The following is a 26,018-nucleotide window of genomic DNA, read 5'->3' as shown; positions in this document are numbered from 1 at the left end:
CAAAAGAATTTGCAATCTTGTTTCATTATATGGTATGGAACAGTATTTTTCTTATAACACTGTTGTGTTATAATTAAGGCTACATCAGCATTTCCATTATAACCCATTATTTTAAGGAGTTCAGTGTCTGGCTATTAATTTTTTCTTCAAAATATATACTCTCCACAATAACTTTTTCTATATTCTTTATACTTTATTTATCAGTTTAGAAGATGCTAATTTAATTAGAAAAATACGCTAAGAAAATATTCCCACTGTGATTTCCTGTGTGGGATTTGAAAATGTAGATGTTCTTGAGAAGTAAAATCCAACTGAAGAAGATAATATATGTTGTTCCAGTTGATATTGTGAGCTTCTTTTTCATTTGAAATTTATCTTTACTAATAAGATTGAAATCAATAAATAAATTCAGTGTTGCCTGCATACAAAGCTAAAAGGTGAGTTGGGCAGGAGAGATGTACATTGCTATAGCAAATTACGATTTACAAAGAATGAGCTATTTATATTTCCTGTGAATTTTGAACTTTTACATCTGTCAGGTTATTGAGCCAGCTGACTGGGTCTTTTTTTCATTTTGTTTTTCCAATACATGCTACCATTTTATCCAGAATTCCATTTTCCCTAGGTCTCCCCTACAAGACTGGTTGTCTCAGAAACAGAGTGGGTATGTTCCAGAACTTTTCTCTTAAATACTGCCATCTAATGGGACTTAGCAAGTGTCCCTTTTCAGTAGTGGAACACACTTTCCCAGGGAATCCGCAATCCCTCCTTTCATTTAGCCTTCTGGAAAGCTATGAAGAACTGGTTCAGTACTGGGACATGATGGGTTTAGTTAAAGGTATCCAAGGAAGACTGCTGAAGCACCACATTCTCATTTTTTTTTCTATTTTAGGGTTTCTATTGGTTTTTGATTCTATTGTTGCTATGAGCTGCCATGGGTTGTGTTCTAATATGGATAGCCATACAAATCTTTTAAATAATAAATGAATAACCTATACTTTCAGCTTCTTCATAGAAAATGTGATGTCATAGCAATCAAGCACTACAGCTTGAACTGGAAGGAATATTTTCATCCAAAAAGCAGAGTATTTGTTTTGATGTTTTGCTATAGCTATCAAGATCTTATCCAGCAGGATCCTTTAACGAATCTTAATTTTACAACCCAAGTTGACAGGGCTGGAAGAGATTCCTAAAAACTCAAATGAATCACGTTCTCCCAAAGATACTCCATGATAAAAGAGTATGTCTCAGACTATATTTTAAATGCAATTAGGTATTGTTTATACAATGGGGGAGGGGAAAATCAATGTTGAGTAGGACCGTTTATGTTTTTTCACTAATACAACATTTTGTTTTAAACTTTTATTGGTCTGAGACAACAATAGAAAGATGAAAGTAAGATTTCTCTGCAAAATTTTCTAATTTATTTATATTTTTATTTGCTTAATTTATATTCTGACATGCATTTCCTGAGCACAGTGTGAATCTCCTTCTTATTTTATCCTCACAAATATCTTGTGAGATAAATCAGCCTTAAAAACAGTGACTGATACTAGTTTAATAGTCTAGCCCCAATAACATTATGAAAGGAAGATGAATAACATAAATATGGATCTCTAAAGGGCCTGTATATGAAATGATTGTTAGGAGAACATGGCCCTCATTCCAGACCACGAAGGGCTGTAATTCATACTATTCCTGAATATTGGATTTCAGAAACATCTGGAAGATCACATGTTTTTAAGGGATATTGCCTAGGTTAAATGGAAGAAAAAGCATGCCCCTAAAGAAAGGGGGGGATTTATTTCATCATTGCAGAGATCAGTCCTCTGATGCAGGTGCCATTATTATTGGTATGAACATGTCAAGGCCTTATTTGTATGTCATACATGGAAATGATGACTAAGCCATGATTTAAGGCAAACCTGAGCTTAAAAACAAAATTTTCTACTTACCCAGTGAACAACTTAGTCTCCATGAAGGAAACTATGGAACATTGCAGGAAGAAGAATAGAATTGAGAATCGTGGAGTAGGGCATGCATGACAACTCATCCTGAAAGATGTTATGACCAGAGAATTGGTCATAAAAACTGTCTTATTTTTCCCGTGTATTATGGCAGCCGTGCATAGAAGGAAATAAGAAAAAAAGTACAGTGGCATGAAATCCATTGATAGACAAAAGCTTGCAAAGTTAAGATTACTTATCATTTTAGGAGTGCGCCAATCAATTGATATATGTAATCAATGCATTTTGGGTTAGAATCAATAAATAGCTCTAGGGAAGACTAATCTAAATTAGAACAACAAATAAAGATGCTGAATGTTGAATTTGTTTTTGTTTCCTAGGAGGAGGGTAGGAATTCATACTCAACTATTTTCCTCCAAGATACTTTCAGAGTTCACCTTTCAAAAGGCACTAAAGGAAGAATATGGGTTTTTTTAGGCAAGCATATCAAAATGCCTTTCTAAATAAAAGAGGCACTGATAATTAAAGAGCATTTTTTAGCATTTAGAGAATTTGTGACGCACTATAATAATAGCATTTAGCAAAACATGGAGCCAGACAGTTTCATCCTTATAATATAGATTATGTTACAGCAGAATTTTGGAGTCAGCATAAGTTTTAATGGCAAAGCCTTTTGCACATGCATGCCTACACATTTATTTTAGTTATTGAAAATTTATCATTAAACTGTAAAATAAATATGACGGTTTTTTTTAAAAAAATAGATTATAATATACTAATGTTCAGGGTAAAATGAAGTATATTCCTTTTCTCATATATTTGCAGATATTCCATGAAGATGATTTCTTTTCTTTATTCAGTGTGATTTCATGTGCTGCAACTCTACATTTTATTGCATTTTCATATAATAATATGTAACAAGAGTTTGCTAGTTAATTTTATTGATTTCACTAATACACAACAGACTGATCCACAGTTTCCTTTGTGAAAATCTATTGTGTATTAGTGAAGTCAATAAAACTGTTGTTACATATTATTATATGGAAATGAAATAAATATTTTTAATAGAACCTGTGAATCAGGTTATATGGTTTGTTGTTGTGAAAACCTGATTCTACCCTTATTTGTCAGCTTTTCCTGCAATACTGACAACCTAAATTTTCCTTTGTACTTAAAAAAAATATTTTCTATGAAGTACTTAAACAGGTAATGTAAATGTGATTAGAGGTATTAGAATCCAGAATAACAAGTGTTAAAGTATTTATTTCTTGATTGGCAATAGCACTATCTAGATTCATCTATTTAGAATCTCAGGAACAATTAGCTGGCTTAGTTTCATTTATTGTAACATAAAAAATCTGGTTTATTGGGAGTTCTATGAATAAGATTTCTGTGATATGTACCAAGAGAAAATATCTTCCAACTAAAATGATTGTTTTGCGGTAATAAATTGAACCATATGTACACTATGTTATTCAATCTTTTTTCTTCAAGGCATAAATTGATATTAAAGAACATTTAAGTCATAACACATGGTTATCCAGGCATGAACGAGGCAATAACCCATATAAGTTGTCAAGGTGAAGCCAAAGCATTTATTAGAGGTTTGTGTTGTTTTTGAAAAGTGCACGGTTGAATAAACATGGATTAGTGCTATTATGCTGCTACGATGACTCAAGTGTGTTTTTACAGTGTCAGTAATTTTTATGTTTAAAAATCACTGGTGCAGTATATTAGCTATAATTTATGTTTATCATCTTGTGTATTCTAATAGGTTTCAACAAACCATTTAACATTTCAGCTTGTGCATATACATTACTTAATAGGTATTTATCTTTTAAAAAGAGATACTTAAACAGGACTTTTAAAGCTTGCAACTGCATGTTAAGAGAAAATGTTGGGATGAAGCATATTAATTTCCCCCGCCTTCAACCCTCAGTCTGCATTTAAGAGTACAACAATCCAATTTATTCTAACCTTTTTTTAAAACAACAACTATGGAATGGAAAAGATCAGCCATCTTTAAAAACCTTCCGGCTTGAATGACAGCAATATCCCTGATATGAATTGTCCATGATACTTAATAAGTGGAGATCTAATGCAGGTGAAAATAACCTTCCAATAATCAAGAGGTTTGATAGCAATGCTCTTTGGAAAGAAAGGGACCATACAAGAAGGTAAATTGAAAGCATCTACAAAAGTTCTTTGATAGACACTGTATTTCAGAGTGGAAAATTAAAATCCCTCAGATAGCATTTCATGATCTTGTCATAACTTCAACAAATGAGTTGTCATTCTATAGAATTAGGTGCATGTTTTTCTGGTTAAGGATTTTTATATGATGGGTCGTGATTTTTTTGGTTAAAACTAAATTGTCTCAACAGAAGACATAGAAAAACTCTTATTGTTCTCAGGAGATTAGAAGAGAACAGGTTTATAGTATTGTAGAGATGATAGTTGATTAGATGATAATATGGACAATTGCTCAGATTTTTATCTGTCTTTAAAATTACCTTGTAGTTCTCCCAAGGATACTCCTAAACCCCTAAACCTACCTTTTCAGTTGTCTTCTATTATTCAACTTCCCATTAACTCTCAATCAGTGCATGTTATACCACAGTTCTGCAAGCTACATTGCTTCCCAATCCAATTCATGAGTCTGGTGATAACTAGGTTATTTAAAGGATTGTCTCTCACATCCAGTTGTCCCATCATGTCCAGCAGAAAAGCATCCCATCTACTAAGGAATGACATCTGATAGGATCCAGGAACAGAGCTTTTTCTGCCATGTTACCTGCTATTTGGAACATCATTGCCCCTGAGCTTATATGTACTTTGTTGCATACTTTATTCCAAACTACTCTCCACCACTTCAAGTTAAATGTATTTTAAATTAATGAATATAAATAAAAATACTTGAATTTCATTTAAATCAATGCCCTCATTATCATGACGTTATGTTCTGAAACTACATAACTGAAACGGGACCAAGAAATAGACTGCCTAAACTATTAATAAATTTGGTTCAATGTAGAAGGCAGCACTGGCAGAAATAAGCAGACTAAAAGTTATGGTTTCAGAAAACAAAAGGTTAGATCTAAAGTTCATGATGACATTTTATACTTGCTACCTTTCTCAAGCTCTGTGTTTACAATTTAGCTCTCTTCTATTCTCTAATTTATTCATCATAAATCAAACATTTGTGTTTTTTTCTGTTTCATGCAAAAAGTCTATAGAGGGTTTCCAATCAGCAATAAACATTGGTGTTGTATTTTCTACTTTGGTCTACTTTTGTGACTAAGGCAATATCATATTGTGTTCTATGGAAATTGAGTGCAAAAAAATTAAGATCTTTACAGCCTTTTGTCATTTTCAGTGTAATTTTTTTCAGTCAAGCAATGTCCCAACTGCTTATCACAAATTATACTTTAAACTGTGTTACATAAATATATCAATGACAAAAGAATTGATTGAAATTAGACTAATTTAATTTCCAAATCTTGATCCCTAAAGTTCTGCGTCTTCTCTCTTTTTTTTTAACCTCACATTTTCTACATTATTTTATTTCCTTATCTGGAAATAAATATCTATATTATCCACTTTATATTTGAATAAGGGCTTGAAAATCAACTACCGTGGTTCCATTTATATAATATACTGGTCATATTCATTTAAATTATATATAAATCATTTTATATATGTTATTTTTCCTGTATTGTTTTATCACAACCATCTGCTTCTTAAAAATATTTCAAACCACTTTATTATTTCAAAATTCTGTATTTCCATATTTTTTTCTTTTTGAAAAAAAGAACTATACATTTGGGGAAGGGGGGGGAGCCAGAGGGATTAGGCCACTTTTCTGAATTTTATTCACATTGTTTCATTAAAACTATATATATGTTATTTAAACAGGGCTTTTGTATCCTGGTCAATATGTACAGAATTAGCCTTAATTATATTGGGCATTATTGGTTTTTATTTTAATTTTTCATCCATTCAATTAATTTGCTGACATATGTATATTCTTTGACATTAATTTGAAATGTTAAACTCCGAAAAAGTTAAAAAGTCTGGCTGACTTAATAAAATACTATTTAACAAAAAAAAATTATGTATTGGAGAAAATGGTGAAAATAAGAAATCCAGGCTAGTGCTGTTGATATCACTCATATTAGAAGCCTTACAAAACTTTATAGATCTATTTACCACTAAAATAAGTTTGGTAGCATAAAAAAAGTGTGTGTGTGTGTGTGCGCGCGCATGTGTGTAAAGAGAGAGAGAGAAATTGCACAGAGCTGTACAAATATGGACCTACTGAACTGCACTACAATAGATTTTTTACAGACAAGCTATCAATTCTCCTGACATATGCAAGCATATAAATTGGCTGACTTAGCAAATAGAGAGAATTTATAACCCACAAGTGAAAAATTGACCAGGATGGGATGCTTGATAATGCACACTGCTACCTATTTGTGAAAATTTGCTTTATTATTCCTTCCAATCATTGAAATGCTGGAAATAAATTATGTAAAGGAGCTCAATCTCTCTTAGTCCATCCATTGGCAGAATACATCTCTGAAAATGGAACAGAATGGAATCAAATTTTGTACAGTGGGAGAAGCTGGCAAAAAGAAAGAGAGGTCAAAATGTGTTTTATGTCTTGGGGCTGTGGAAAAAAATATTCTATAAAAAAAGAGAGGTGGGATCTCCTAATGCATTCTTACAGGAGAGGCAACTGGTCAGTCCCATGGATGTTTTTGACTGCTCCTTTCTATGCCCCTCCTCCCTTATGCTGACATGACTGGAGGGCTTACAGGTTGCCCATGTACAGATAGACAGGCAGACCTAAAGATGAGGAAGTAGTCACAACATTCACTTCATTTCTTGAAGAAAATATTAGTGCCACCTATGACAACTGTTTTTAAAGAGACTTTAAAAAGTCCATAAATCATGCTCCACATGTTTTGTCTATTTTCTGTTTTAATTAGAGGCCACAGGAGTATTTTGTGAATTATTCCAATTAAGATGTGCATTTACACAAGGGGGGCCTTCGCCCAGGTTCGCCTGGTGCGCCAGTTGCGGCCCTATCTAGACCGGGATGCCTTACGTACGGTCACTCACGCCCTCGTGACCTCTCGTCTGGACTACTGCAACGCTCTCTACATCAGACTACCCTTGAAGACCACTCGGAGGCTCCAGCTGGTACAGAATGCAGCCGCGAGAGTTGTGTTGGGAGTTTCCCGACACTCCCATGTTACACCTCTGCTCCGCGAGCTGCATTGGCTTCCAGTTGTCTTCCGGGTGAGATTCAAGGTGTTGGTAATGACCTACAAAGCCCTACATGGCATGGGTCCGGAATACCTTGGGGAGCACCTGCGGCCGGCGTCAACTTCCCTCCGCCCAGTACACTCCCACAGAGAGGGCCTCCTCAGGGTGCCACCGGTCAAAGAATGTCGACTGGTGGCCCCCAGGGGGAGGGCATTCTCTGTGGGTGCGCTGGATTTATGGAACCATCTTCCGGTCGAGCTCCGGATGGCGCCTGACCTCCGCTCCTTCCGGCGTGATCTCAAAACCTACCTTTTCAAACAAGCTGGCCTGGCCTGATGGGATGGGGTTGAGTTTTACTAATCTGTTTTAACCTACTTTTTAATGTGTTTTAACTTATTCATGGGCATTTTGTTTAATCGTTTTTAATTTTTGTATCTTGTTTTTTTAATATGTATTGCCCTGTTCACCGCCCTGAGTCCTTCGGGAGAAGGGCGGTATACAAATAAAATTAATAATAATAATAATAATTATATATATATATATATATATATATATATATATATATATATATATATATATATATATATATATATATATATATATATATATATGCTCACACACACACACACACATATATATATATATATATATATATATATATATATATACACACACACACTGTATGTAAGCTAGAAAGGTATTTGAGAAAGAGTTTAATTTTGCTTCTGTAAATTACCTAGGTATACACATACCCTTTCATTCAAACTGAGCTTGTCATGACAGCATTAGATTATGTCTATTAGATTATGGAGATTAGACGTGTATAACCATCATGGACAAAATGAGTGTTTATGTTATATCATAGGATTCAGTATCAATGTATTAGTTATAAAACTGGATTTTTTAAAGTAGCCCTGAGTTGATTAATATTTAGACACGGATGCCTCTTGCTTGACATTGCTACCTTGGACTTAGGTTTGAGAAAAGAGGTATAAATAGATATGAATTTCAACACAAGCTAGCTGAATGTTTTTTATCTGTTGACTTGCATAATTGCTCAATCTTGTTATTTTACAATACTAGGTCTTGAAATAAGGTTTAGGTAAATGGAAAATGTCTTATGGAGAATGGAGAATGTCACTACCTTAAAAGTAGTGCTGTTCTCAATATTGCAAATGCTCAATTTGTAGGTAGATAATAAAAAAAATAATAAAACATATTTGTGATGTTGATTTTCATAGTTTTTAGTGTAGGTATTGGAAGAATGACCAATAAAGTTGCTACATATCAGTTATTAGACATTATATTATTATACTGTTTAATTCTGAGATAGTTATTGATTGGCTAGACTTGTAAATATATGTGTGTGTGTGTGTGTGTGTGTGTGTGTGAAGGTAAAGGTTTCCCCGCACATGTGTGCTAATCGTTTCCAACTCTAGGGGCTGGTGCTCATCTCCGTTTCAAAGCCGAAGAGCCAGCGCTTATCCGAGGACGTCTCCCTGGTCATGTGGCCGGCATGACTAGACGCCAAAGGCACATGGAACACTGTTACCTTCCCACCGTAGTGGTCCCTATTTTTCTACTTGCATTTTTACGTGCTTTCAAACTGCTAGGTTGGCAGAAACTGGGACGAGTAACAAGCGCTCACTCTGTTATGTGGCACTCAGGATTCGACCCACCAAACTGCCGACCTTCTGATCGATAAGCTCAGTGTCCTAACCCACTGAGCCACCGCGTCCCATATATATATATGGTTAAGATAAATCAACAGTTACTTTGTGGGATCAAAACCTCACCAGGTGACTTCAAGACATTTATGTTGTTATCTTAAACTACCTCACCATGCTGGCTTTTGAAACTGAGCTGACAAACCAAAAATCATTCACAAATCTAAGGTTAAACAAGGACAAGCAAACAGACAAGTTCCAAACAAAGGTTTAATGATTATACTATGTATGATATTTTATGTAATCTTTCCTCCAAACGTTCATGGCATCCTTCCATGAGGAACCTCTTTCTCTTCATGCCCACAGCAACCTCATAGAAAAGGATGGTCTGAGAGATAATGACTGACTCAAAATCATCCAGTGAGTTTCTGGGAATGAGGGTACATGGACCTATATCTCCCCAATCTGATGCTGATGTTGTGTACTGGGAAATGGTAAGGAACTATAAAAAATGCTCAAGAGAAATCCTGTAATGTAGTTAAGATGACAAAGTAAACATCTTAAAGAGAGCTGGTGAGGTTTTGAAGATGGACGATAGATCTGAATATAGAACATGTTCAAATTTATGAAAAACTTATTGAGTGGCTTTCAGACATTTACTTTGTCATCTTAAACTACCTCACCACCTGACTCCAAATGGAAATTTAGTACAAAAGATGTAGAGTTATGCATTATATCTGGACAATATAATAGGTAAAGGTAAAGGTTCCCCCGCACATGCGTGCTAGTCGTTTCCGACTCTAGGGGCCGGTGCTCATCTCCGTTTCAAAGCCGAAGAGCCAGCGCTTGTCCGAGGACGTCTCCGTGGTCATGTGGCCGGCATGACTAGCACGGAACGCTGTTACTTTCCCACCATAGTGGTCCCTATTTGTCTACTTGCATTATTACGTGCTTTCGAACTGCTAGGTTGGCAGAAGCTGGGACAAGTAACAGGCGCTCACTCTGCTAAGCGGCACTCGGGATTCGACCCGCCAAACTGCTGACCTTCCGATTGACAAGTTCAGCGTCCTAACCCACTGAGCCACCGCAATATAATAAGAGACTGTAAATAATGTTACAACATTGGCACTCGCAGCATCTTGCATTAATCTAAAAATGGTAAAAATTCAGAGTATCTGAATTCCACAGATGGACATTAGGAAATGGAAGATAACATTTGATCCTGCTATGACAGCTGGGTAGCTTTAGCACTTGGCAGATGTTTTGGCAATAAGTTCAAAATACAAAAAGCTCATAGGAAACTATGGAAGTTTGGAACTCAGAGCAGGTGACCTTAAGCAAGCAGATTTTACCTCCTAGTTCACAGTGATAATTTCCACTTGCATGTAGTGATTTTATTATGAAAATTGAAGTATTTTCCAAATACGTAGTTAGGGCAAACTCTACAAAGTAAGGAACTCACCACCTAACTGAAGAAGCAGTCCTGACAATCAATTATTTTCATTTTAGCACTGACAATTATGCAAATTATTTGGAACAGCAATGGGCACCTAATTATGACACCTAATTATGCCAATTTATTTATACACCTCCTTGAACAACATTTATTTATAACTCTCTCACTCATTCAGAATCGAGACAAAGTGAGAAAGAAATACAAAGATGATGTCTTCATCCCTGAAAAAAAAGTCAAATATGAACTATTTGAACTTGAAAAATTAACTGGTTTTATAATTTTACATTGCATAGTACTCCTGCTTGTGTTTAAGAAGGTAAGATTATAAATTCTATAAAACTAAAATAAAACTGGACAATCACTAGACAGCAGCAAATAATCAAGTACTCTATATTTCTGTGCTGACATTTAGATTGGTTATCCCAGTATGGTAACCCTCCAAATAGTAAGCTTGATCAACACTAACTTCAGATACTCTGTATAGCAACTTAATGGAGCAATTTCTTGTGTTTTCATTATTTTCAAAAACAATATTCCGGCTTAGTATTAGTTTTCAATGTAACAAAGCCTATACAGACAAAGTCAATGTGGGACTGGGAAAAAACCCAACTTCATTCATAGAATTCATAGGGTAACTTCTATCTATATATCTCTGCAGTGTATATATTGAGATTAAATGAGGTTTATATACAACAGCTGTGGTCCAAATGATGCTGCACTCCAATAGCCCTTAGCTAGCCGTGGATAGTAGAAGGAGATGCTAGGAGATTAAGATTCCTCTACCTACTTGTCCAGAACATTACACTTCTTGGGAAAAGGTTTGGGTTTGAGAGCAAATATAAGTATGCAAGCAGATTGAAATAGCTTCAATTGACTTGAAAGGGTTTGTTTGTATTGTAGTGGCTTTCTTTATACATAAAATGGCACAAGCTTCTGTTTTGGCATTATCTTCATTATTGACCAGGATTCATTTTTAGAAAAGACAATATGTTATGCTGACCATAGGAAAGTGGCATTTCATCTGAAATATCACTTCTCTGCTTAATGATTGCTTCCTTTATTTTTATTTCATACGATGCATTTTGTGTGGAATGTTATATTTTAAAACACTGTTGTTGCTGGCTATGGAGAAACTCAGTCAGCTCTTCCTGATCTTCATGGAATAGGTTTTTTAGTATGATTATTCATAGAGCTCCAAAATCTGTTGCTCATTGCAGCCCATTGTCCAATTTATAGGAGCAGTAGATACAGGAGTGTTGTATCTACAAGGGATGTACTTGGTAAGGGGTAAGTCAATGTTCCTTTTCTTTTAACATATATTTGCTGATACAGATAGATTCACATACATTAAGGAGGGTGAGCAAGCAAATCTCTGAAATATTGTCTATTGTATATGCTGCTTAAACAAACCATGAATTTCAGTATGCCAGATTTCTTCTAGATTTGTTTTAAATACAGTACATCAAGATAGTCATGCCATGTAAGAGTTTATTGTTTTTGTAACTCATCAGAGCTATGGGAGTGTTGTGCAAGACTTCATAAGAATTTGATTGTTTTATAATGTTGGAAATGTTTTAGACTTTCCAGCCTCATTGAATGTTATATTTCCTATTTTAAGCCATATATGTTTTCATGCATATGGAGTACTCAGGCAATTTGGAATATTGCCATCAATCTTGTATCAGCTCCACCTTCTTCCTATTATAATGTTTTTTAGTAGCTTTGGTGCTCAGGAAGAAATAAGGATAGCAAACCCTGTTAGTTACATTACAGGATTCTTTAAATATGAAATATTTAAATTGTGAACAATAAATAGTAATAATCTACAAACAAAAAAAACAAGTAAGTAATGATGTATTGTTTGATTTTAAATGTATAGTCCAAAGTCAACCATCAAATCAAATCTGTATTACAGCCATAGACCAGCATAAAAGTCAATCATTACATTGACTTCTCTTGAAATATTTTTCTTTGTTATTGTGCTTATAGAATACAATGATTTTCTGATAAGGAATGGCTAATTTGCCAACAGTATAGTGTAAAAACACACTGAAGTGTATGACCTATTTGCTTTATAATTTCATAAACTTGCCAGCAATTTAAACAAAAAAAGTCCATTAAATTATCATATCATGTGATTGAATGATATTGCCAAGTATATTAAACCATGTGTGTTCAGCCAGAATTAATTAAATATTATTACTTTTTTCTTATTAACATATTGAACTTACCCTTCCTACTCACTACTAGAAATAGAAGCTGATTAGCAAACAAAGCAAACTTAAGTGCAAAGTTTAAACATTCTCCTCAGGGTGTTTCATTAAGATTCCTAACTTCTTTTGTTTAAACATTTGCTCTTGGCAAATGTGCTAGTATCGTGAAAATATTGCTATGTTCTTAGATGTGAATACTCAATTTTTAAAGGAAAAACAGCCTTACAGTCTGCTACTATGAGTTTATGCACCAGCAAATAAATAGTTTATGATAAACTACAGTTAACTTTTGCATCAAGGAAATGACACAAACAGAAATGTGGCTGTGCATTGACCCAGATGATCTCAGTGATATTCAACTTTTGACAACAAACGCTCCCTTCAAACATGGTGCATGCTACTCTGCAAAACTATTTGCATAGAATAAAAGATAGGATTATTGTATCTGGGCTGCAAATACTGTATATAGATAAGTAAATAAATGGAAACAAAGAGATCAATTCTTTGCTACTGTCATATTGTTAGCAAAGTATTTAGAGGGAAAATTTGGCAACCCTAAAGGGAACTGTGTAGCATGAACATTAAAAGCAAGTGAATTTGTTCAAAGTCAGATAGTTTATCTTTTTTCTCATGATCTTGTTTTCCCACTACACATAATGCTTTTATTAAATGTCATCAGACTGAGAAATATAGTGGTAAACCTAAATCCTGTCTCTGCTGATTTTAACTCAGCCTTTGATTTAATTTGGTACCTCTCTGGTACAAACATATAGACTGGTGCCTGATCTTTTTTTTCAAAACCTGTAAGAGGATTCCAGAATTAGAATAAGAGGCAACCTACAAGACTCATTATCAGATTGAATCTTTATATAGAAGAGAGTACATGGTTGCAGTTTAGCTCTTTCTGTGTTTAACAGATATATAAACTCACTTGCAAAGAAATTCAAATTCAAATTTCCACCCTCCCAAAACAGCAGATGTAAACATCCCCACTCCTGCTGTATGCAGATAATGCAGCTATTATCTCAAGGACTCCAGTTGGCTTTAGATGAGCCCTCAGAAGCTTAGTGCAATATTGTAGGGAAGACCAGCTGATAATTAATTTCAGAAGAGTATAATGATGGCCTTGCCAAAAGAACCCCAAACACCACAAAAAAGCAAATGCTAGGAAGAGCAGGGAATTGGACAAATGTGAAGTTTTAAGTATCTTAGTGTAGTGTTGTCTGGAAAATGTAATGTTCATGGAAAGCACAGATAGACTTTGTGATTCCACAGGCTGAAAAAAGCTCTTCACCAATTCTAAAATTCTTCTCCAAGAAAGGAAAATAATTCATTCTTACCATTCTGTGACTATTTACTGTTGGACCTTTAGTCAGTTTTATAATTCTCAGATGGGTGCTTACCCTAATTATATATCACTGGAAGTAATGAAAATTAGATTCACATAAATAGCATTTCACATATTAATGTCTACCCAATGCAGTTCTGAGATTAGAGATTGGTCAGCTGGAGTCTGTGGTAAGAACATTATGTGCCATCAAGTTGTTGAATACTCTTAAAAACCATATAAATTTTCTCCATGATGATCTTTCCCTAACTTGTCCTTCAGCTCTTTCAATGTGAGTTAATACTGTTAATTAAGGTGGGTGGAGGACCAAAGTAGGTAAGCCCTTGCTGATTGGACCCTCTTTGTTTTTAAACTGCCAGAGGCTGCTGGGAAAAGCTACAATACTGTGAGTTAAGAAGGTGGGTGGAGAAGCAAAGTAGTGGCCCATGTGCCTAACGGCGTGCAAATCATATAACGAAAAATCAAAAATAGTGGTGGTACATTCAGGGCAAGTGCATCTGATATTCCTTTCATCTCAGCATGTCTAGCTTAGTTCAGTGCAACACTTGTTTTGCAGCTGTCTTTCACAGCACTCTTTTCAAACTGGGAAAATGTCCTATCTCTACACAAATCACTAGTCTACAAGGACAGATTATTTATCTAGGATCTGTAATCTGTGCTCTTCAGGCAGAAATTAGGTGTTCAGCTCAGCCCTTCTACTCTACTGAGCCTCCGCGCTATCAGCCCACTCTACCGCAAAGATCCTGCAGGAGAAGGGCAGTGTGGACAACTGTGGGATCTGGCAGGGTGAGAGCTGTGAACCATAAACCCAAAGCTTTTGCTGTGTCCCTGCATAACAGATACAGTGCCCTTGCTGACCTTAATAGGGACATTAAGGAAACAGGTCAAGGTAGTTGTGATGATAACTCAAATAAGCAGGGGACCATGGTCCAAGATGAACTTGTTTTTGACAGGGAGAAGTGCGTATCAGGTACTACACATCAGTCATGAAAGAAAAGAAAGGTACCCAAAAAGAGAAGCCACCTTCTGGTTGGTGACTCAATTATAAGGGATATAAATTTAGGAAAGGATACAGAGGTTCCAAGAGGTCAGGTGTCTTCCAGGTGCTACTGCCAGTAGGGACAAGAAGGGTATTTTCAAAATAGTCAACAATGCCAGCAATGACTGTGATGTGGATGCTATTTTACATTGGCACTAACGATCTGTCCCAACAGGATGTACTCTGTGTGCAGAATGATTTCCAGAGCTTGGGGCAGGAACTCAGCAGAATAGGCTGTAGGCTCACTTTTTCAGAGGTCTTACCAGTGTATAAGGAGCAAAATGGAAAAGGCCAGCATATAGCAGAATTTAATATGTGGCTACAGGAGTGGTGTAAAGGAGAAGGTTTTGGTTATATTAGTCACAATGTCTGTAGCTGGTCCAATGAAAAAATGTACAAAAGAGATGGTCTGCATCCATCCAAGAAAGGGACTGAGTTACTTGGCAATAAATTCACAGCTTTTCTGGAGGAACATTTAAACTAAACAATGGGGACAGTGAGTTAATTGAAACAGAACATCACTGTCCTTGGCAGTCTAAGAAAATAGGGGAAGTCAGGCACCACACAAGTGATGTAGCAAGTAAACACAGGGTCAGTCATAAAGGACTCAAATGTCTATATACCAATGCACAGGGTATGAACAGTAACCAGGGTGAACTAGAAATTCAGGTAAATGTGGGTGGATATGATATTGTTGCCATTACAGAAACATGGTGGGATGAAAGCCACAAATGGAACACACAGCTAGAGGGATTTAAATTATTTTAAAGAAACAGACTAAACAAAAGAGGAGGTGGAGTTGCTCTCTATATAAGAAATAACTTTATCTCTACAGAAATAGAGCACAACAATGACAAAAACTGTAAACTTGAATGCATTTGGGTCAATATAAAAGGGGGGGAAATGACATTGCCACAGGTGTATACTATAGGCCGCCCAACCAAGCAGAGGAAATAGATGAACCTTTTGCTGGTCAGCTAACTAAGGTATGTAAGAAGCACATCACAATAGTAATGGGGGACTTTAATTACCCTGATATCAACTGGGAGACAAACTTTGCACCAAGTGGAAGATCAAACAGATTCCTGACAAACCTAGCAGACAACTTTGTCTCCCAAAAACTAGAGAAGGGAACTAGGGGATTAGCCATATTGGATGTAATTCTCACTAACAGAGAGAATTGGTGGCTCAGTGGGTTAGGACGTTGAGCTTGTCGATCAGAAGGTTGGCAGTTTGGCGGGTTGAAACCCGAGTGCCGCGTAACAGAGTGAGTGCCTGTTACACGTCTCAGCTTCTGCCAACCTAGCAGTTCGAAAGCATGTAAAAATGCAAGTAGAAAAATAGGGACCACTACAGTGGGAAGGTAACAGCGTTCCGTGTGCCTTTGGCATCTAGTCTAGTGAGCACCAGTCTAGCCTAGATGAGTTCAAATCACCAGGACCAGATGGATTACACCCCAAAGTTCTCAAGGAACTGGCAGACGTGATCTCAGAACCACTGAACTATATTTTTCAAAGATCCTGGAGCACTGGGGAACTACCAGAGGACTGGAAGAGAGCTGATATAGTTTCCATCTTCAAAAAAGGAAAAAAGATAGATCCAGGAAACTACAGACCTATCATCCTGACCTCAATACCTGGGAAGATTCTGGAAAAGATAATCAAACAACAAATCAGCAAACACCTTGATGCAAACAAAGACATCACTAAAAGTCAACATGGGTTTGTCAAAAACAGATCATGCCAGACAAATCTGATTGCATTCTTCGACCAAGTGACAAAATTAGTGGACCAGAGGAATGCTGTAGATATAATTTACTTGGACTTCAGTAAGGCATTTGATAAAATAGATCACAACCTACTACTTGATAAGATAGAAAAATGTGGGTTAGATAGCATCACCACCAGATGGATTCGTAGCTGGCTGACAGGCCATACTCAGCGTGTGGTCCTCAATGGAACTGCATCTACATGGAAGGAATTGTGTAGTGGGGTGCCCCAGGGCTATGTTCTGGGCCCAGTGCTCTTCAACATCTTCATCAACAATTTGGATGAGGGGATAGATGGGGAACTCATCAAATTTGCAGATGACACCAAGCTGGCAGGAATAGCCAATACTCCAGAAGATAGGCTTAAAATACAGGAGGATCTGGACAGACTTGAACACTGGGCGCTATCTAACAAAATGAAATATCAATGGTGAAAAAATAAGGTTCTACATTTAGGCAGGAAAAGTCAAATGCATAGGTATAGTATAGCTGGTACCTTGCTCAATAGTAGTAACTGTGAGAGGGATCTCAGAGTCCTAGTGGACAATCACTTCAATATGAGCCAGCAGTGTGCTGCAGCTGCCAAAAAAGCCAACACAGTGCTAGGCTGCATTAACAGAGGGATAGAATCAAGATTGTGTGAAGTACTAATACGAATTTACAATGCCTTAGTAAGGCCACACCTGGAATATTGCATCCAGTTTTGGTCACCACGATGTAAAAAAGATGTCGAGACTCTAGAAAGGGTACAGAGAAGAGCAACAAAGATGATTGGGGGACTGGAGGCTAAAACATATAGGGAACGTTTGCTGGAATTTGGTATGTGTAGTTTAATGAAGAGAAGGGCGAGGGGTGACATGATAGCAGTGTTCCAATATCTCAGGGGCTGCCACAAAGAAGAGGGAGTCAAGCTATTCTCCAAAGCATCTGAAGGCAGGACAAGAAGCAACAGATGGAAACTAGTCAAGGAGAGAAGCAACCTAGAACTAAGGAGAAACTTCCTGACAGTTAGAACAATTAACCAGTGGAACAACCTGCCTCCAGAAGTGGCGAATGCTCCAACACTGGAAATTTTTAAGAAGAGACTGGACAGCCATTTGCCTGAAATAGTATAGGGTTTCCTGTCTGAGCAGGGGGTTGGACTAGATGACCTCCAAGGTCCCTTCCGACTTATTATTATTATTAATGTTGTATCCATAGCTACTGTAACTAAGTCCATCCACCTTATTGTTGATTGTCCTTTTCTTCTTTTTCCTTTCACCTTTCCCATTATTAGAGTCTTCTCTAGAGAGCTGTTTCTTCAGTATCTGAAATAGGATAATTTGAGTCAGGACATTTGTGCCTCCATTGAATTGAGGGTTGATTAGTTGATGATCCATTTGTTTCCTTGGTTATCTATGATGTTCTCAGAAATCTTGTTCAACATCCAAGTTCAAAAGCAGAAATTTTCTTCCTATCTTGCTTCTTCAAAGTCCAGTTTTCATTTATATACAGTAAGTATCAAAGGGATTACTTTGATGGCTTGCACAATCCTGATTTTTATAGGTATAGACACATCATGGCATTTGAATATCTGTTATTTAATTATTTTCTTAAATACTGTCATTTCACCATGGGCTGATTCTTCTTGTCCCAACTATCCAGTTACACATTTCAAGTGTTACAAAAAATTCTCTTCATATGGCTTTATGGTTTTTACCCTTTAAAATTTATCTAGGGTAAGGCATGGCCAAAGGAAGGCAATTAAACACTAAATAAAGAATTGAAAATGCCTGATCTACTGAATACAATAAAGTACCACAAATCCTAGATGATCTCTGACTAATTATTTTACGTTACTTACTTTACTATTCTTTTACTACTAAAGAATTTTTTTCAAAGCCACATTTAGTCCCTTACCATCAGCAGTTTTACAAGGGAAATTTAATAAAATCTCTACAGATATTCCAAGCTTATGGTTTTGATCCTACTGAATCAGTAGTGGGATTCAAATATGTGAACAACTGGTTCTCTGTGTGGATGCTGCTTCCAGAAGTCCATTCTGGGCCTGGGCAACAAAAAATTAGCTACCAGTTCTGCAGAACTAAGGGACACGGTGGCTCAGTGGGTTAGGACGCTGAGCTTGTCGATCGGAAGGTCGGCAGTTTGGCGGGTCGAATCCCGAGTGCCGCATAACAGAGTGAGCGCCTGTTACTCGTCCCAGCTTCTGCCAACCTAGCAGTTCGAAAGCACGTAAAAATGCAAGTAGAAAAATAGGGACCACTCCGGTGGGAAGGTAACAGCGTTCCGTGCGCCTCTGGCGTCTAGTCATGCCGGCCACATGACCACGGAGACGTCCTCGGACAAGCGCTGGCTCTTCGGCTTTGAAACGGAGATGAGCACCGGCCCCTAGAGTCGGAAACGACTAGCACACATGTGCGGGGGAACCTTTACCTTTACCTTTACCTCTGCAGAACAGGTGCAAAGTGACTGAATCCCACCATTCTATTGAATCCATGTTTTTAATGCTACAATTGTGTAAAATCAGTCAAAGAAACTGCACCTTTCCTTTGTAGGGCCAGTTAGATAAATACTAACTTTTTGATCAGAGAAAAACATTTTTCACAAAAAGTGATAAAGTTTTGTAAAGCAACTATCAGTATCCAGAAACAAATTATTTATATAGACCAGACATGTCAAACACAAGGCCCGGGGGCCGGATCCGGCCCGTGAAGTGGTTTCATGTGGCCCACTAAGCCATCCTGGAAACAGTGAGGGAACGGCCCCCACTGACTTGGCCCTGGCCCAGAGACCCTCCTTCTGCCAGAGACCTTCAGATCTGTCCCACTCCTGCCCAGGGCCCCATAGGCACCCTTGATGCGAATGATGTAGAGCTGGCCACGCCCACCCAGTAGGCCACGCCCACCCTGGCCATACCCACCCGGCCCCCTAAGGGCAACCGCAATGCTGATGCGGCCCTCAATGAAATTGAGTTTGACACCCCTGATATAGACTAACATGCATATTTAGGTCTCTATTTATATCACTCTGTGATTTGCAAAGATTTTATTTATATTTTTTCCTTGGTTGAGTAGCCTGTAGTTTTCTCTCACAATAGAGTTAGTATTTTTCCCTTTTCCCTTAATATTCAGCCAGAAAACTTTGGAAGGGTTTTCATATTTTTTCAAATTTATCCAAATATAAAATACAAAAAAATAAATGAAAATGAAAATAATGAGAATGTAAGAGAGAGAAAAAGGAAGAGAAAGAAGTGTAGTGGAAAAGCGAGAAAGAAAGAAAAGCACTGACACAGTGAAGTTTTGGATTGGCACTTTAAATCTAAATTAAAAATGGAAAATGTGCATATAATTATCTTGAAGGAAATTCCTGTCAGAATTTTGAGAAATAGAAAACTTTATCTCTTCCTAAAGACATTCTGAAGGACAAAAAAATCCCATTTCTCTGGGACAAATGTGAAGGAATGGTATTTATTCATCAAGAACAAAGATTCAGATTGAATTCTATACAAAAAGTCAAAAATATCCTGTTATTTATTATTTATTACATTTATATACCTCCCTTTCCCGAAGGACTCAGGGGGGTTTACAGGGTAATTAAAAAACCAAGATACAAAAGTTAAAAACAAATTTTAAAAAAATTATATTTGTCCCTGTATAAATAAAACCCCAATTAAAATAAGATTAATCCTCAGCCTGGGCCAGAGAGCTCGAAGAGCCAGGTCTTCAGGTCCCGGCGGAATGAACGGAGGTCGGGGGCAGTCCTCAGCTCCACTGGCAGCTGGTTCCAGAGGGCAGGCGCACCCACTGAGAAGGCCCTATCCCTGGGTGTCGTCCGCCGGCAATCTCTTACCGGTGGCACCCTGAGAAGACCCTCCCTGTGGGAGCGCACTCGACGAAGGGAACTTGATGCCGGCAGCAGGTGTTCCCTCAGATATCCCGGACCCAAGCCATTTAGGGCTTTATAGGTCATCACCAGCACCTTGAATCTCACCCGGAGGGCAACCGGAAGCCAATGCAGCTCGCGGAGTAGAGGTGTTACATGGGAGTAATTAACTTAATTATTTTTGGGCCCAGCATAAGAAATGGATATAGACAAGGTCTATCAATCTTAAATACCAGATACAGAAAAACAGGAAGAAGCTCTAGAGATGATTACATAGGAACTTGCTACCTTGTTTAAAGTATATAACATGGAATATTAATGGAGAAAATGCCCCCTTTAGGCAGAAAAAAATCACTATCCAGAGGAAACTGAAGGTTGATATAATGTGTTTGCAAGAAATTAAGGCACAATACAAGAAATATCTAATAAATAAAAGAATAGGAGAGGAATTCATATCAGCTGATCTGAAAAAGAAACCCTAATGGAGTTGTCTTGTATATAAAACCTGTTTAAGCCCCAGTTAATATTATCAGATGAGTATGGCAGATTTGTGCTGCATAAATGGATCTTAATGGAATAAAATGAATAGTAGTGAGACTCTATCTGCCAAATGATGATAAAAGTAAATTTTTGAATAACTTATGGACCAACTAGCTACATTTTTTTTTTGAAAATTGGTTTATTTGCGGAGATAGGAGTGGAGTGTTTTCCACAGCTTTAGAAAGAACATCCTCCAAAGGGACTAAACCCTCTCAGGATAAATCACCAAAGAGGACAAGCAATTTAGCAATGGTAGATCCATGAAGACAAAAAAAATGAATTTCTAGAGAATATACTTTTTTTCACAACATCAGAAATCATTCTCAAGAATTAATGTGATACAGGTTTCCAAAAGCCTCACAAAAATATTTTAAAAGTTGATGACTTACCTAAATACTTTTCAGACCACAATCCAGTTCTTTTAATACTTAGAAAAATGGTTCCGAATTATAGATGGAGATTAAATGAATCTATTCTACAAAAGGAGATGGTTGTAATGGATTGTAAAAGAAAGCTGGCTTAAATAGTGGGTAACTTTCCAAAATAAGAGGTTTAGGTGGGCAATGAATTAAGATTTCAATGGCACGCCTACTTATGGTATGACAAGATTAAAATAAATGTTGATTTCAATAATTACTTTGTAATACCATACTGAAGGTTTGGAATAAATACAAAATAAGTTTCTCTGAGAATATGTCTCTCTAGGTATTATTATAGGAAGCTTTTTAATGAAAAGAAATAATGACAAGGCCACATTGGAGGGCCAATGGTCAAATAATACTTTTTAATTAAGATGTACCTATCCTCAAATCCAAAGAAGAGTTGGAATCAGAAGTACATATTTGTCACTGATTTACATACACAATTGAAAAAAGGTTTAAATTAGATTTGCAAAAAAAAATGAATTGGAAATCTACACATTATTGCTAAGGTTTATAAAGTGCTATCTAAATTGAAATTGAAGAATAAGTGTGTGAAGCATTGTATGATGCAATGAGCAAAGAATCTTAGATATAATATAATGCTTGAGCAAAGGGAAAATATGTGAATGAAATATTTAAAATTTACATTGAATTATATATTTTTTCCATAAAATGAGGTACTCTTGGTATTTAACACCAGGTAAATTGTTAAAAATGTAAAAGATATTTCAAATATATGTTAGAAATGTAAAGAAGGAACTTTTTATCATTTATCATGGACCTGCAGGCTTTCTACCTTTGATGTCATGAATGTCATAGTATATACTTAGTGTGTTTATGGGCCCTTCTTCCCTTTTGTTGTGTTTATTTCTTCTGAACAAATCATATCGTTCGAGTATTCATTCTTAACTTTCATACTGCCAAAAATATAATATCCCCCCCTATATTAGGCTTCAAGATTTCTGTTTATTTTCCATATTCTGAGTATTAATATATAGAAATATGAACTCTTTCATACTGTCATGAATGAAAGCAAATATACATGACCCAGAATAATGTTGCAGGGTCCAATCTGTTCAGAACTTCTTTTAGAGAAGTTCCCTGAGGATGGGCTCCAGCACAAGTCTGAAGGCTTGGAAGACTAAACCTCTGGTCCTGGTGATTGACCCAGATTGGATCTTTCATACTGTCTTCTTAAATATTTGTGAATATCCTACCTTTGTACTACATCCTCCCTTATTTACTGCTTTGAGTTTGGTTCTAGGTATTGGCTTCCCACCCCCACTTTAGATTTAGTTAAAATCATGCTTGATGACTTAAGCATGAAGTTTTTCAAAGACATTCTTATCAATCCTTGTGAAGTACATTTCTAGCCTGAAGCCTTTCCCATAGATTACATAGGTCATGGAATAGGAATCATTAAAGCTTTCTTGATAACATCATCCACTGAGCTAGCAATTTTCTTACATAATACTCCATTGCTTCCTTAGGCCATGATCTTCTGTTGGAAATAAGGACAAAACCATTCACCAATGCTCCAAATTTTGCTATTCTGTCTAGTTTCTCTTTTCTAAAATAAAGATGAGGGAGTTTAAAAAAAGACATAATGTCTCTTTACACATGTCTTTATGGCTCCTGAATATTATGCAACTTCTTGTTTAAACTTTCCAGAAAAAGGGCCTTCTGGTTTGAGCTGTTGAGACAAAGTCCAACATTTATTCATAGTGATCTTTCACTCCACTGCTCTAAAAATGTGCAAATCATCCCGATGAGTCAAATCCCATTAGCTTTGGCAATGAGATTAAGTACAACTTCTTGAAGTAGTCTTCTGTGCATTCCCAGAATACTGTAAGAGTATACAATACATCCCAATGTGTTGAATAGTTATAGTTTATTTTTTTTTTTATTTTAATTCCATTTATATCCCGCCCTTCTCCGAAGACTCAGGGCGGCTTACAAGCTTAGCAGTAGCCTTCATTCTATGTATATGCCTGCTTATTAGGGCTTTCACACACACCCCAAGCGGCATTATTACAAAGTCAGCTTAATTGCCCCCAACAATCTGGGTCCTCATTTTACCTACCTTGGAAGGATGGAAGGCTGAGTCAACCTTGAGCCTGGTGGGATGCGAACCTGCACTAATTGCAGGCAGCTGGTGTTACTTAAGGAGGCATTAGCCCACTGCTCCACCAAGGCTCTAAACAGTTGTAAGGTATATATGGATATAGACATATGTATATAGACAATTTAACTGCACTATTGTCACGTTTAAAGTGGAACATATTTCCATGTTAAGGCTTAAAAATCAAATGAATCCAGATTGGTTTTTCTGCTAAACAGAGTTGGGCATATCATTCAGAATCTGGTTCATATTAGAATTACAGGATGTCACTTATCAGACCTTTTTATCCAAGCCTGGTACTTTTAGGAAAAGGAGGGAAATGTGTTTTGAGTTCTGTACCCAATGTACCTTAATGTACAGGGATATATTGTGCTATTGTGTTATGTCTAGTTTAATTAAAAGAAGGATTAAGGGTGACAAGGAGCAGCTAGAAGGAAGAGGGAGAAACTATTCTTCAAAGCACCTGAAGGCAGGACAAGAAACAATGGATGGAAACTAACCAAGGAGAAAAGCAACTTAGAACTAAGGAAACATTTCCTGACAGAACAATTAATCAGTGGAACATTGTGGATGCTCCAACACTGGAAGTTTTTAAGAAAAGATAGGACAACCATTTGTCTGAAATAGTATAGGGTTTCCTGCTTGACCAGGGAATTGGACTAGAATATCCCCAAGATTCCTTCCAACTCTGCTATTCTGTTACTCTGCTATTTATTATGCAATTTTCTCAAATGCATGCTCTTTTTTAATGCATTCATTTTTGCTCTTGTTCCAAAAGAATACATTTCTTTGTTATATGCTTTGCAGTTCCCTATATGAATTTCCAGGCACTTAATGATGGAGGCTCCCATACTATATTTTTCATTCTGGAGGGGTGCTATCATTCCCTCTGAAATTTGTGAAGAATTCTATATTTTTATTAATAAAACAAAGGATTATGATGTCAATTATAGAAATATTCATATACAACATTCAATCAAAGCAAAGAATCTTTCAAGCCCTTGGATGCAAGGATCTTTCTTTTTCAGGATCACCAACAGCTTGATGATCCATAACTGACCTTTGTGCCTTTATTGCTTGTGCTTATTTTCATTTGTACAGGTCAGCTGCAAATTGTGTAGTCACTAAAACCATCTCAAACAAGTTCCATAGTTGTTTCAAATGATAGGTAAAGGTAAAGGTTCCCCCGCACATGCGTGCTAGTCATTTCTGACTCTAGGGGCCGGTGCTCATCTCCGTTTCAAAGCCGAAGAGCCAGCGCTTGTCCGAGGACGTCTCCGTGGTCATGTGGCCGGCATGACTAGACGCCAAAGGCGCACGGAACGCTGTTACCTTCCCACCGTAGTGGTCCCTATTTTTCTACTTGCATTTTTACGTGCTTTTGAACTGCTAGGTTGGCAGAAGCTGGGATGAGTAACAGGCGCTCACTCTGTTACACGGCACTCGGGACCAGTGTGTCTTTTAAAACCCCACATGATTTTAAAATATAAGAATTATCTTTTTTCCCCCCAAAAACCACATCATTTTTGTAAAGTAGCACAGAAAAGGGTCAAGTAGTACTTGACATTCATCACATTCCCATGGAATGTGCTTATTTATTTATTTATGCAATTTTTTTCCTTCTCCATCCCACTTTCTGCATATGGAATGCTGCCTCGGGCTTTAGAGTCACAGAGGATCATTTCAAAAAGTTATCTTCTATTTTTACCTCCCTCTTTTTGTTTTGTTCAAAAGAACTTTTAGAAACCCCCAAATTTAAAATGTGCTGCTTTATAATTACCAACATGCATTTACTCTAATAAGATAGTGTGGTTGAAAGTGGATAAGCATATCTTTAACAGCAGTCTGCCAGGAATCAGCAGAAATAATTACCATCAAGATTTAATTATGTCAGACAAGAGTATCTGTCCTGAATAACACTATGCACAGGGCAGAACTAACACTTCTGCAGATTTTAGCATATCCCTTGTATGCTTCTGTTCAGCATTGTTTGAGTTATTCTACCCTGATCAAACTAGATTATTAATTCTACCAAGCTCATCCAACCACTGATAATAGCACTTAAAGGGAAAAACTGGAGATACCCTTGAATCTTGGTACATATTCAAATACTTTTTAAAAACCTATTCCACCAAGAACATTCTGCAGGAATGGAAGCCATGCACAGGGTGACAGCTAGTGTGCCACAACTAAAAGAGCATTATGTTTTACAACTTCAATAGTTCCTCCCTTACAATAAATTAAAGCAGGGTAAATGATCAAAATGTGCTTAATTCATATGGTTAGACAGAAATTGTATGTTATGGGGAACTTGGTCCTG

Source organism: Vipera berus, assembly GCF_964194415.1.
Source record: "Vipera berus genome assembly, chromosome: Z".
NCBI classification, from domain to species: Eukaryota; Metazoa; Chordata; class Lepidosauria; order Squamata; family Viperidae; genus Vipera; species Vipera berus.
Note: the sequence above shows the minus strand (reverse complement) of the source record.